Genomic DNA, 11,765 nt, shown 5'->3' with positions numbered 1-11,765 from the left:
CATGTAAAACAAAGAAAAGAAGAAAAGGGAGAGGTTAGAAACAATATTAGTTCTTTATCGTGTATAGAGAAAGAAGAAAGAAAGCGCAGTCAATGAAAAACATCAATATTGTTCCATTTTGACAATCATAGAATACCAAATATAGGGTCTACCAAAAGACATCTAAGCATTCATTGTAAGAAAAAAAATCTCAAGTCAACACGTATCTTTGGCACATTATGCTAGAAGGAAGATACCATGATTTTTCAATCAAGACATGATTTATTAACTACCAAACCATAATTTCTCTAAATTAATTTATCTTTAAAACATGTAGTGTAATTTAGGAAAGGAAAAGGAAATAAGTACTATTAAACTCTAGTTTACCGAACACATGGATTACATGGTGGAAAAAAAAAAGATTTCTAAAACATGAGTCATAAGATGATGATTATCACAAACAAATGGAGAACCTGTATTAGAAAGAAACTAAATCTGCTAAAGAAAAGTCAAGTTCCATACAAATAACGAGTAAGCTATGATCCCTAATTTTCTCATAAGAAAAGAATTCAACAAGATTTACGGACATGCTTTTGACACGCTCATATATTCACCTCAAACATCACAAACAGATTTCAACAATTTCAAAACAAAAAAATTATCCATAATCAGATTTCAAAGAACGCCTAAAACTCATGATTTTCACATGCTTTGATACAAACAAGAAAAGCAAAAATATGAACGAAAAGAAAAGGTGAAGATTTTACCTTCCATGGGAGCAATGAACTGGAGCATTAAGGTCTTAGATCCACTACTACTCCACCAACATAATGAGAATTAAAACTTGCAAATAACTAAAAAAATAGACAAGAGTTGAGAGATTTTTTTTTTTTATGCTTTCCAAAAGTTTTTTTTTCGGCTGGAGCATTAGAGAAATATTTATAGGCCAACATTAGGATTTTCGGACTTGAAATTTGAACACAACCAAGAGGGTCACGGGCTTGGCTTTAGATCTGTAAGATCCGTTTGAAAGAGAGTCAAACCTCTGAAAAATACAGATTTCTTCAAAAGTTCTTTGGATTTTAGCTTGACCAAATCTTGTGACAGAGATGAAAGAGGAAGATTTTGAAGACTTTCACCAAAATGAAGCTACAAGTTTGATTTAGAAGTGAGAGAGATTAATGTTTTTTCAAAAAGGGAAAGAAGTGGGGCGGCTAATTGGGGTTTTTGGGGTCTCAAAACCCTAGCAAGTCTTCATATGACACTTACTAGGTTTTTGTGAGAAAGGACTTTTGGCTGATGTATTATTAGGCGAAAATGGGCCTATTGGGCGAAAAAGTGGGCTGCTGAAGACTTTAATTGGGCCACTTTATTAGGAAGAATTTGTTGGGGACTTTCCTCTTCTATTTGATTTCTTTTGAGACTTCCTTCATATTATATAGCCAAATAAAATAAAATAAATATATAAATACTATAAAAACTATAAAGCAAAATATTATTTAAGTAATGATAATAGTAATGTAAACAATAATTATAATAATTAGCGTAATTACCATAATAGTAGTAATAATACTGAATTTGAAATGAAATATAATAAGAGTAATAATTAATGCGACTACGACATTAATACTATCATAAATTTAGTAATAAGAATAATTGTACTACCAATATAGCAGCAATAATAGTAGTAGTAAAAATAATAATTATTATTATAATGATAGCTAATAAATAATAATAGATTGTTAGTGAGTGGAAACCATACCGAAGATTAATAAGAGGAAAAGTGGGACAAAATTGGGTGTCAACATGAGGTTCGTAGTTTTGTGGGTTTGGCCAGCTATTACCATCACTTCGTGAAGGGTTATGCTGCTATTGCTTCATCTTTGACTAAATTGACTCAGAATGATGTTCCTTTCTAGTGGTCAGATGATTGTGAGGACAACTTTCAAAAGCTCAAACTTCTTTTGACTTCAGCTCCGATATTAGCATTAGCTGTGAAGGGTAAGGATTTTGCGGTCTATTGTGATGCCTTTCGTGTAGGTTTGGGTGCTGTGTTATTGCAGGAGGGTAGAGTAATAGCTTATACATCCCGTCAGTTGAAGATTCATGAGAAGAATTACCCCACCCATGATTTGAAGTTGTTGGCCGTGGTCTTTGCTTTGAAGATTTGGAGGCACAATTTGTGCGGTGTCAATTGTGAGGTTTTTTCCAATCACCGTAGTCTTCAGCATGTGTTTACCTAGAGAAATCTTAATTCCAGGCAGCAACGATGGAAGGAGCACCTGAAAGACTATGACATCTCTATCCTTTATCATCTCGGGAAAGCCAATGTGGTGGTTGATGCCTTGAGTCGCAAGGCAATGAGTATGGGGAGTTTAGCTCATTTGATTGTTTCGGAGCGTACGTTGGCCATGGAGGTTCAGACTCTGGCCAACAGTTTCGTTCACCTTGATATTTCAGGCCCGGGCAGGATTTTGGCTTGTGTAGAGGCAAGGTCATACGTATTGGATCGGATTAGAACTCATCAGTTTGAGGATGCTCAGTTGAGCAAGATTCGAGATAGAGTTTCGAGGGGTAAGGCGAAGGAGGCCGTGATTGATTCTGAGGGCATTTTGAGGATTAAGGGGTACGTGTGCGTTCCTCGTGTTGGTGATTTGATTCAGTTGATCTTGTTTGAGGCTCATAGCTCTCGCTATTCCATTCATCCGGGGGTGACTAAGATGTACCATGATTTGACACAACACTATTTGTGGTGTCAAATGAAGAGGGTTATAGTTAATTTCATGGCTAAGTGTAGGAATTATCAGCAGGTAAAGTATGAGCACCAGTGACTCGGCAGTGTGCTTCAAAGGATGCCCATTCCTGAGTGAAAGTGGGAGAGGATTTCCAAAGACCCAGGGTAAGTTTGATTCCATTTAGGTGATAGTTTATCGGTTGACTAAGTCCGCTCACTTTGTTCCAGTTCAGGTATTCTATACCGCGGAGAAGTTAGCCAAGTTTTACATTCGGGATATTATGAGATTGCAAAGGGTTCCTATTTCAGTTGTATCTGATCGGGGCACTATCTTCACTTCCCGATTCTGGATGGCGTTTCATGAGGAGTTGGGTTCCCGATTAGATCTCAGTACAACTTTTCATCCCCAGACCGATGGCCAGTCCGAACGGACCATCTAGGTGCTCGAGGACATGTTGAGAGCATGTGTTATTGATTTGGTGGCATTGGGATCAACACTTACCATTGGTATAGTTTGCGTACAATAGCAGTTATCATTCGAGTATTGGCATGGCACCTTTTGAAGCTTTATACAGTAGGAGATGTAGATCTCCGGTTGGCTAGTTTGATGGGTTCGAGCCTCGACCTTGGAGTACAGATCTGTTGATAGAGTCCCTTCATAGAGTGAGAGTTATTTAGGCCAAACTTTTGGCAGCTTAGACTCGACAGAAGATGTATAAGGACCAGAAAGTTTGAGATTTAGAGTTTGCTGTTGGTGACTAGGTTCTATTGAAGGTATCACCCATGAAGGGTGTTATGAGGTTTGGTAAGAGAAGCAAGTTGAGCCCTAGGTATATTCGCCCATTTAAGATTATTGACCGTGTAGGTGATGTTGCTTATAAGTTAGCCTTACCACTAGGCTTGACGAGAGTTCTGGAGAAGTACCACGCTGAGGGTACTTACATTGTTCATTGGGATTCGATATTACTTGATAAGAATTTGACCTATGAGGAGGAGCCGACTGCGATCTTGGATAGGCAGGTTCGAAAGTTGAGGTCGAAGGAGATCGCTTCTGTGAAGGTGCAATAGAAGCACCGTCTTGTTGAGGAGACTACTTAGGAGATCGAGTCCGACATGCGTAGCCGCTATCCCCAGTTGTTCGCTTATTCTGGTATTTCCCCGTTCATATCTCTTTTTCGCTCTAGAATGAGCGACTGTTCAATTGGTATCTAATGTAACGATCCGTTTGGTCATTATAGTCTTTCCGGCAATTTTGCCTTTTTCTGAGCTTGGTTAGCTCATTTTTTACCCGAGAGGAGCGTTGACATGCTTCCTGAGGTGTCTAGATTTGATTCAGATGACTTTTTGTGAAATTTGGGCCTTAAGCGAAAAACAGTTGACTCAAAGTTGACTTTTGGATAAACGGACCTTTTTGGGAAATCCGTCAATTCCGAGAGGTCCAGATGGTCGTTTAGAACTTGTGTGTATATTGGGTTCGGTTCTTAATGCACTTGGATGCATTTTGGGGCTTGGATTGGGATATTAGAAATGTGGTATCGGGGGTTGACTCGGTCAACGAGACCTCCGCTGGAAATTTCGAGGCCACGAATGCGTTCGTAGTGTGTTTTTATGTGGGTTTGTGTATGTAGTTTGTGAGCAGATGGCCACGGGAGTGGTTCGGGATTTCGGTTTAAGACTTAGAAAACTTTTGGGATTCTGGTACCTGGTGTTCGTCGGAGCAGCACCAGTGCCGTCCCAGCAGCACCGCTGTTGCGATGGGATGGCCGTTGAGGCGGCGGCCAAGTGAGTTTTGCCCAGACCGTCGGTGAGGTCTGGGGTGGCGCTGGGGCGGTGACGCCGTGGCGGCCCCGATGCCGCCGTGGCGGTATCGGGTCTGTTATTTCATTAAATGTGTATTAAAATGCCCTTAGTCTATCATTTACTCCCATTACGAAAATTGAGCTCTTGGAGACTGTTTTAGAAGAATCTTGGAGAAAACTCTTGGTGGTAAGCCTTGCTAACCTCTTTACTAATTCCTTGTTCCTAATCATCATAGATTCCTCTTTCCTTATTTGTTCTTTAGTAACGGAAGATAAAAGTGGATTTAATGAATTTTCTACTTGGGCTTTTAAATAATGAAATTGATTGGATTTATGCTAGATTACGATGAATCTAGGGATGTTAATCATATATCTTCCATTATTAGTGTTGAATCCTTGAATCAAAGAGATAGGGTATATACCCAAAATTGAGGGTTTTGCTTGAAATTCTAAGCAGGTGAATCCTTGAGTTAATTTAGAAATTAGTTGTTGGGTTTTGATCACCTAGTGCTTAATTTGATATTTTGCTCCCGAATTTCCCGTTTTAACCTTGTGGGCCCTGTTTCTCCAAATTTTAGAGTTGGTTTTGACCTACTTGGAATGATAGCAATATAGGTATTATTCTTCATGATTTCTAATCTAGATTTCGAATATGCCTAGACTTCTTTGATCTTGAGGCTCAGCGAAAGGGGAAAGCGAAGGAGTGATTGTTGGTGTTTGATGTTCGGCCACCTAGGTAGTTTATGGCTTACCCTTGGTGAGACTTCGTATAGCGAAGCATATATTTAGATTATATTATTGGAGAAAGCATGTAAACCTTCGGGTATGAAGTTAGGTTGAATATTGCCTTAGGTTGGGCCCTGTCGTGTGATTGGGCTAGCCACCCTGTGTGACTTGATTGTTTTATCGTGTCGGTTTGATGCCCCGTGTTGTTAGTAGATATTGGGAACTGTTGTTCCATCTTGACTATGATATTGTAGCATTTTGTGGGTGGATGTTGATACGAGGATAGAGTTCTCTATGACTTGTGTAGTCTTCCATGATATTATTGGTGTACCCATGTTGGTACTTCTGACACTGATATATTGTTGGTGTATCCATGTTGGTACTTGTGACATTGATATTATCACGTCCCGAACCATGGCCTGGGCGAAACACAACACTCAGTTTCATACTGCATGTGACCGAGCGAACCATATGGCTTGCTGAATCATCATGAGGCATACATGAGCAGAAATATAACATAAAACATGATGGGCTTTAAGAAAAAAATGAGAACCATAACATTTAGAAAATACTGGTTTAAAACATGAATGCGGAAATAACATGAGTTGAGCCAAAGATGGCTAAACACCTTGCATGTCTAACATAACTAAACCGACTAGTCTATAAAACCTCTAACCATGAGTCTTGATTGGAAAACGTATTTGCTGGGACAAGGCCCCCAACATACCATTAAATGCATAACTAGTAAAATAAAGATAACTAGCTAAAACCCCGACTGAGATGGGGCTCACCAATAACCTGATACGAGCGAATTCTACTGAGCAGATTTGGCGTCCTATAAATCCGTACCTGCATCGTGAAATACAGGCCCTCGGGCAATAAAAAGGGATGTCATCACATTGAATATACATATATTGGTATGTAAAGCAACTGAATGAAATAACATAGGACATGGAAATAACATAATAGAGACTGAAGTGAAACATGATCATGAACATGAGTACATATACATATATAACATGTGTAAAATATCGTGAGTAGGGAGAGCAGTAAATAAAACCGACAACATGGTCTGGTACTTGCGTCCTACCAGCAGAACACTTATACCTTGCCAAGGACATGAGATTTAGTAATATTATGAAAGGATTCAGTCGTTATGAGAAATCGTCCTAAGCATAGGTGGAGTGATCCTCATCCTACAGTGGCTACGTAGTTTCAGGCTGTTTGAAGCCTTCTTGGTAATTAATGCAACTCCCAAAAACATGAACATGTAAAAATAAGTGGCACTTGCTGCCCATGGTTTCACGAATCATAACTTGCTTGTACGTGGATATCATGAATTATAACTTGCTTGCATGAACTTGTAAAACATAGTATTTTCTTGAAAAATATCATAGTGAATCATAACTTGCATGCAAGAACCCATGGAATGAGATATATGGGTTTTCATGGATTACGGAGTGATTCTCAATAATCATATGGAGCTATTAAGAACACAATGATAGAATAATAACAATTCATCCATAACATAATCATGGACATAGACCTAGGGTTGTTATGAGCATGGTATAGAAACCCTATTTTTCGTAGAGATTCATACTTTATGGATTAAGAGGCATGGCGAAGAACAATTATGTTCCCACATGTAGATAGTAACTCCACATACCTTAATCGCTCCAAAACTTGAATTAAAGACTTGAACTTTGAAGAAGATTTCCAAAATCTTGAATCTTGAACCTTGAGATAGGTTTTATTGAAAACCCTAGGTTAGGAATGATGATTTCTTATTTAGATTACAAGGATATATATCAGAATTGACTTGGAATGATTGGAATAAGCTTACCTTGGTGTTCCTGATAATGCGAGAGGGTAGGAAGTCGTTCTAGGGCTTGAAGGAATGATAAATAATGATTGGACTGATATGGACGAATATATACTGTTCCAAACATTAAATTTTACGCATGACAAAATACTCGCCGTATTTTGAAAGACGGGCCGTATTTCAGTCCGTATTTTATTTGGACTCCTTTGCAACTCTTCAGTAAAATGGCCATAACTCTTTGCCCATATGTCAGTTTGACCCCCATAATATACCATTGGAAAGGTATTTCAAAGCTCTACAACTTTCATCAAGGAAGTTTTCCTAAATTCCAATCACATTGTTAAATACGGGCCATATTTCAAAATACATTCCGTATTTAACAATGTATATCCATCAAGCCAAATTCTAGAATTCTCAGTGATCTTGATGCCAACTTATGATTTGGAATACGGGCTGTATACTGAAATACGGTCTGTGTTCTGGGGCGTAAACCCCCATCTGACAACTGAAGAGAAAATTTCAATTCCCACATTCTTTATCTGGTTTTCTAAGTCTAGAATCATGGTCAAAGCTTAGGTTAAAGGTACGAGGTATTACCATATCTCCCCCTTGGGATCATTTGTCCTCAAATGACGGGTCATGATTAAGAATATGGCTGGGCATGGCTTGAATACATGAACGTGAAGGAAATATAACATGAAACATGGGACATGAAATGACGTGATTATGTGAAAACATGGATACTGAAGCATAAGACATGAATGTTGGATACATGACATGAGCGTGAAACATGAGACATGACATGACATGGACAATGGGAATTTACCTTGATTGTTCTCTGCTTGCTCTTCAAACAAAAATGGGTACTTGGATTTCATATGTTCCTCGGCTTCCCTTGTAGCTTCCTCAACTTTCTGACTTCTCCATAACACTTTCACTGAGGCCACTTCCTTAGTTCTCAACTTTCGAACTTAACAATCAAGAATGGCTACGGGGATCTCCTCATAAGTCAAACCATCCTTAACTGTTATCGTATCAGCAGGAACAACCAACGACGGGTCTCCTACACACTTCCTCAACATGGACACATGAAACACTGGATGTACAGCGGACAACTCTTGGGGCAACTCAAGTTCATAAGCTACTAGAACGAGCTTTCGTGAAATTCTGTAAGGTCCAATATATCTGGGACTAAGCTTCCCTTTCTTCCCAAATCTCATAACACCCTTTATGGGTGAGACATTAAGGGACACCCAATCATTAACTTGAAATTCCAAGTCCCTTCGCCTCATATCTGTGTAAGACTTCTGGCGACTCTGAGCCGTTTTCAAAAGCTCTTGAATCAACTTGACCTTCTCCATCGCCTGATAGACCAAATCTGGCCCTAACAATTCTGCTTCACCAACTTCAAACCAACCAATCGATGACCTACACCTTTGCACATACAAAGCTTCAAAAGGTGTCATCCCAATACTAGTATGATAACTGTTAATATAGGAAAACTCGATGAGGGGTAAGTGATCATCCTAATTAGCTTTGAAATCTAAGACACATGCTCAACATGTCCTCTAGAGTTTGAATAGTACGCTCTGCCTGGCCATCTGTCTGCGGATGAAAAGTTGTGATGAGGTTCACCTTGGTACCCAATCCTTTATTAAAGGATTTCCAGAAGTTCGCTGTGAACTGAGCACCACGATCTGAAATAATAGACACTAGAGTCTCATGCAATCTGACAATTTCATTAATATATAACTTGGCGTAATCCTCTGCTGAATTTGTGGTCTTGACTGGCAAAAAGTGCACCGGCTTAGTTAACCAGTCAACGATCACCCAAATAGAGTCATGTCTCCTAGCTGAATGAGGTAGACCTGATACAAAGTCCATATTGATCATTTCCCATTTCCAGACAGGAATATCAATATTCTGAGCCAAGCCACCAGGCCTCTGGTGTTCGACTTTCACTTGCTGACAATTCGGACACTTAGCTACAAAATCTGCTACATTCTTCTTCATATCATTCCACCAATAAGTCTCCTTAAGATCATGGTATATCATAGTGGAACCTGGGTGAGTGGAATACCTGGAGGGTTGAGCTGCTGACATGATTCGCTCTCAGAGCCCATCTACATCTGGAACACATAATCTGCCTCGATACCTCAAGGTAGCATCATCTCCCCCGTTTCAAAAGCCGCCTTCTTATGCTTGTGAATCCCCTCTCTCAGCTGCAATAAATAGGGATCACTAAATTGTTTCTCTTTGACTTCAACCACTAAGGAGGAAAGAGCATTATTCTGAACAGCCATGCCGCCATCCTCGGAGTCCAAAAGTTGAACTCCAAGACTAGACAAACGGTGAACTTCCTTGGTCATAACTCTCTTATCTACATCAACATGGGCTAAACTCCCCATGGAACGCCGACTAAGAGCATCGGTTACAACATTCGCTTTCCCAAGATGATAGAGAATATCCACATCATAATCCTTAAGCAATTCGAGCCATCTCCTATGCCTGAGATTCAGCTCCCTTTGCATGAAGATATACTGCAAGCTTTTATGATTTGTGAAAATATCAACATGCACTCCATACAAATAATGACGCTATATCTTAAGTGCAAACACTATTGCTGCTAACTCTAGGTTATGAGTTGGATAATTCTTTTCGTGAACCTTGAGCTGACGAGATGCATAAGCTATAAAATTACCATGCTTCATTAGGACACATTCGAGACCCACTCCCGAAGTATCACAATAAACTACGAACCCTTCGGTTCCCTCTGGCAGCGTCAAAACTGGAGCAAAAGTCAATCTCTTCTTCAATTCAGCAAAGTTTCGCTCACAAGCATCTGACCATTGGAACTTAACCTTCTTCTGAGTCAACTTAGTCAATGGAGCAGAAATAGAGGAAAATCCTTCTATGAAACGTCTATAATAGCCTGCCAGACTCAAGAAACTTCTTATATTAGAAAATGAGGTGGGTCTGGGCCAACTCCTTACGGCATTAATCTTCTGAGAATCAACTTTAACACCTTCACCTGAGATCACATAGCCTAAGAACGCCACTGACTTCAGCCAAAACTCACCTTTGAGAATTTTGCAAAAAGTTCACGATCTTTAAAAGTCTGCAACACTATTCTGAGATGTTCTGCATGATCAGCCTCATTGCGAGAATACACCAAAATATCATCAATGAAGACAATGACGTATAAATCGAGATAAGTCTTGAAGACCCTGTTCATAAGATCCATGAAAGCAGCTGGCGCATTTGTCAACCCAAATGACATAACAAGAAATTCAAAATGGCCATAACGGGTTCTGAAAGCGGTCTTCGGAATATCAACTTCCTTAACCTTTAACTGATGATAGCCTGATCTGAGATCAATCTTGGAATAACATTGGGTGTACTAAAGTTGGTCGAATAAGTCATCTATTCTGTGAAGAGGGTACCTGTTCTTAATGGTGACTTTGTTCAACCGGTGGTAGTCAATACACATGTGTAAGGAACTATCCTTCTTTCAGACAAATAATACTAGCGCACCCCAAGGCGAAACACTGGGCCTAATAAACCCATTGTCAAGAAGTCTTTCAACTGGTCTTTTAACTCTACTGGAGCCATTCTGTATGGCAGAATAGATATCGGCTGAGTATCGGGAAGTAGATCAATTCCAAATTCAATCTCCATATCAGGAGTGACTCCTGGAAGATTTTCAAGAAATACCTTTGGAAATTCATTTACAACTGGGACGGACTGGAGAGTTGGAGTCTGGGCATCTGAATCCTTGACTCGAACTAGGTGGAACATATAACCTTTGGAAATCATTTTTCTTGCTTTTATGTAAAAAAAATAAATCTACCCCTGGGTACTACTGAATTACCCTCCCATTCAATGACTGGCTCATTAGGAAACTCGAATCTTCCAACTTTGGTTCTACAACATACCATGGCATAAGATGAAACTAACTAATCTATAACCATGATCATATCAAGGTCTACCATTTCTAATTTCGCTAATTTATCTATGGTTCTGCAGTGATAGACAAAAACTGGGCAACCCCTATAAATAGTCTAGTTATGACTGATTCCCTAACTGGAGTGGACACCTCAAAGGGTTCATGCAATTTCTCTAGTTCAATACCAATCTTCTTAGCAATAAAAGGGGCTGCATAAGATGAAGTGGATCCTGGGTCAATAAGGGCATATACGTCAAAAGTGAAAACTGTTAGTGTACCTGTGACAACATCTGCACGAGCTTCTGTATCTTACGACCTATCAACGCATACAAATGGTTTTGTCCTCCGCCTGCGTTCCAAGACTTAGCTGCATTGTGCCCCTACTGGTCCTGATTATTACGAGGGACGGCTGAATTCGTACGTAACCTCTGGTACCCTATCTAGCTGATGGACAATCTCTCTGAATGTGTACCTTCTAGCCGCAACTATAACACGTATCTGTACCCACACGACACTCACCTAAGTGTCTCTTGCTGCAAGCTAGAGTAGTATAGGCTGACTGACCCACACTAGCTTGAGAATAAGAGCTCGATGGTCTGAAGTTCTGCTTCTTGTCATTTCGGAACTTAGGGACTAGGGCACTTGCTATGGATGGAGTAGGTCCTGCTAATCTGTTCTTAAAGAACTGGCTACCTCCTCTCTGACTAAAGTTACCTGAAGATTTAGCCCTCTTGTTGAATTCTTTATCCTTTTATTTCT

This window comes from Lycium barbarum, chromosome 7 (assembly GCF_019175385.1).
Source record: "Lycium barbarum isolate Lr01 chromosome 7, ASM1917538v2, whole genome shotgun sequence".
NCBI classification, from domain to species: Eukaryota; Viridiplantae; Streptophyta; class Magnoliopsida; order Solanales; family Solanaceae; genus Lycium; species Lycium barbarum.
Note: the sequence above shows the minus strand (reverse complement) of the source record.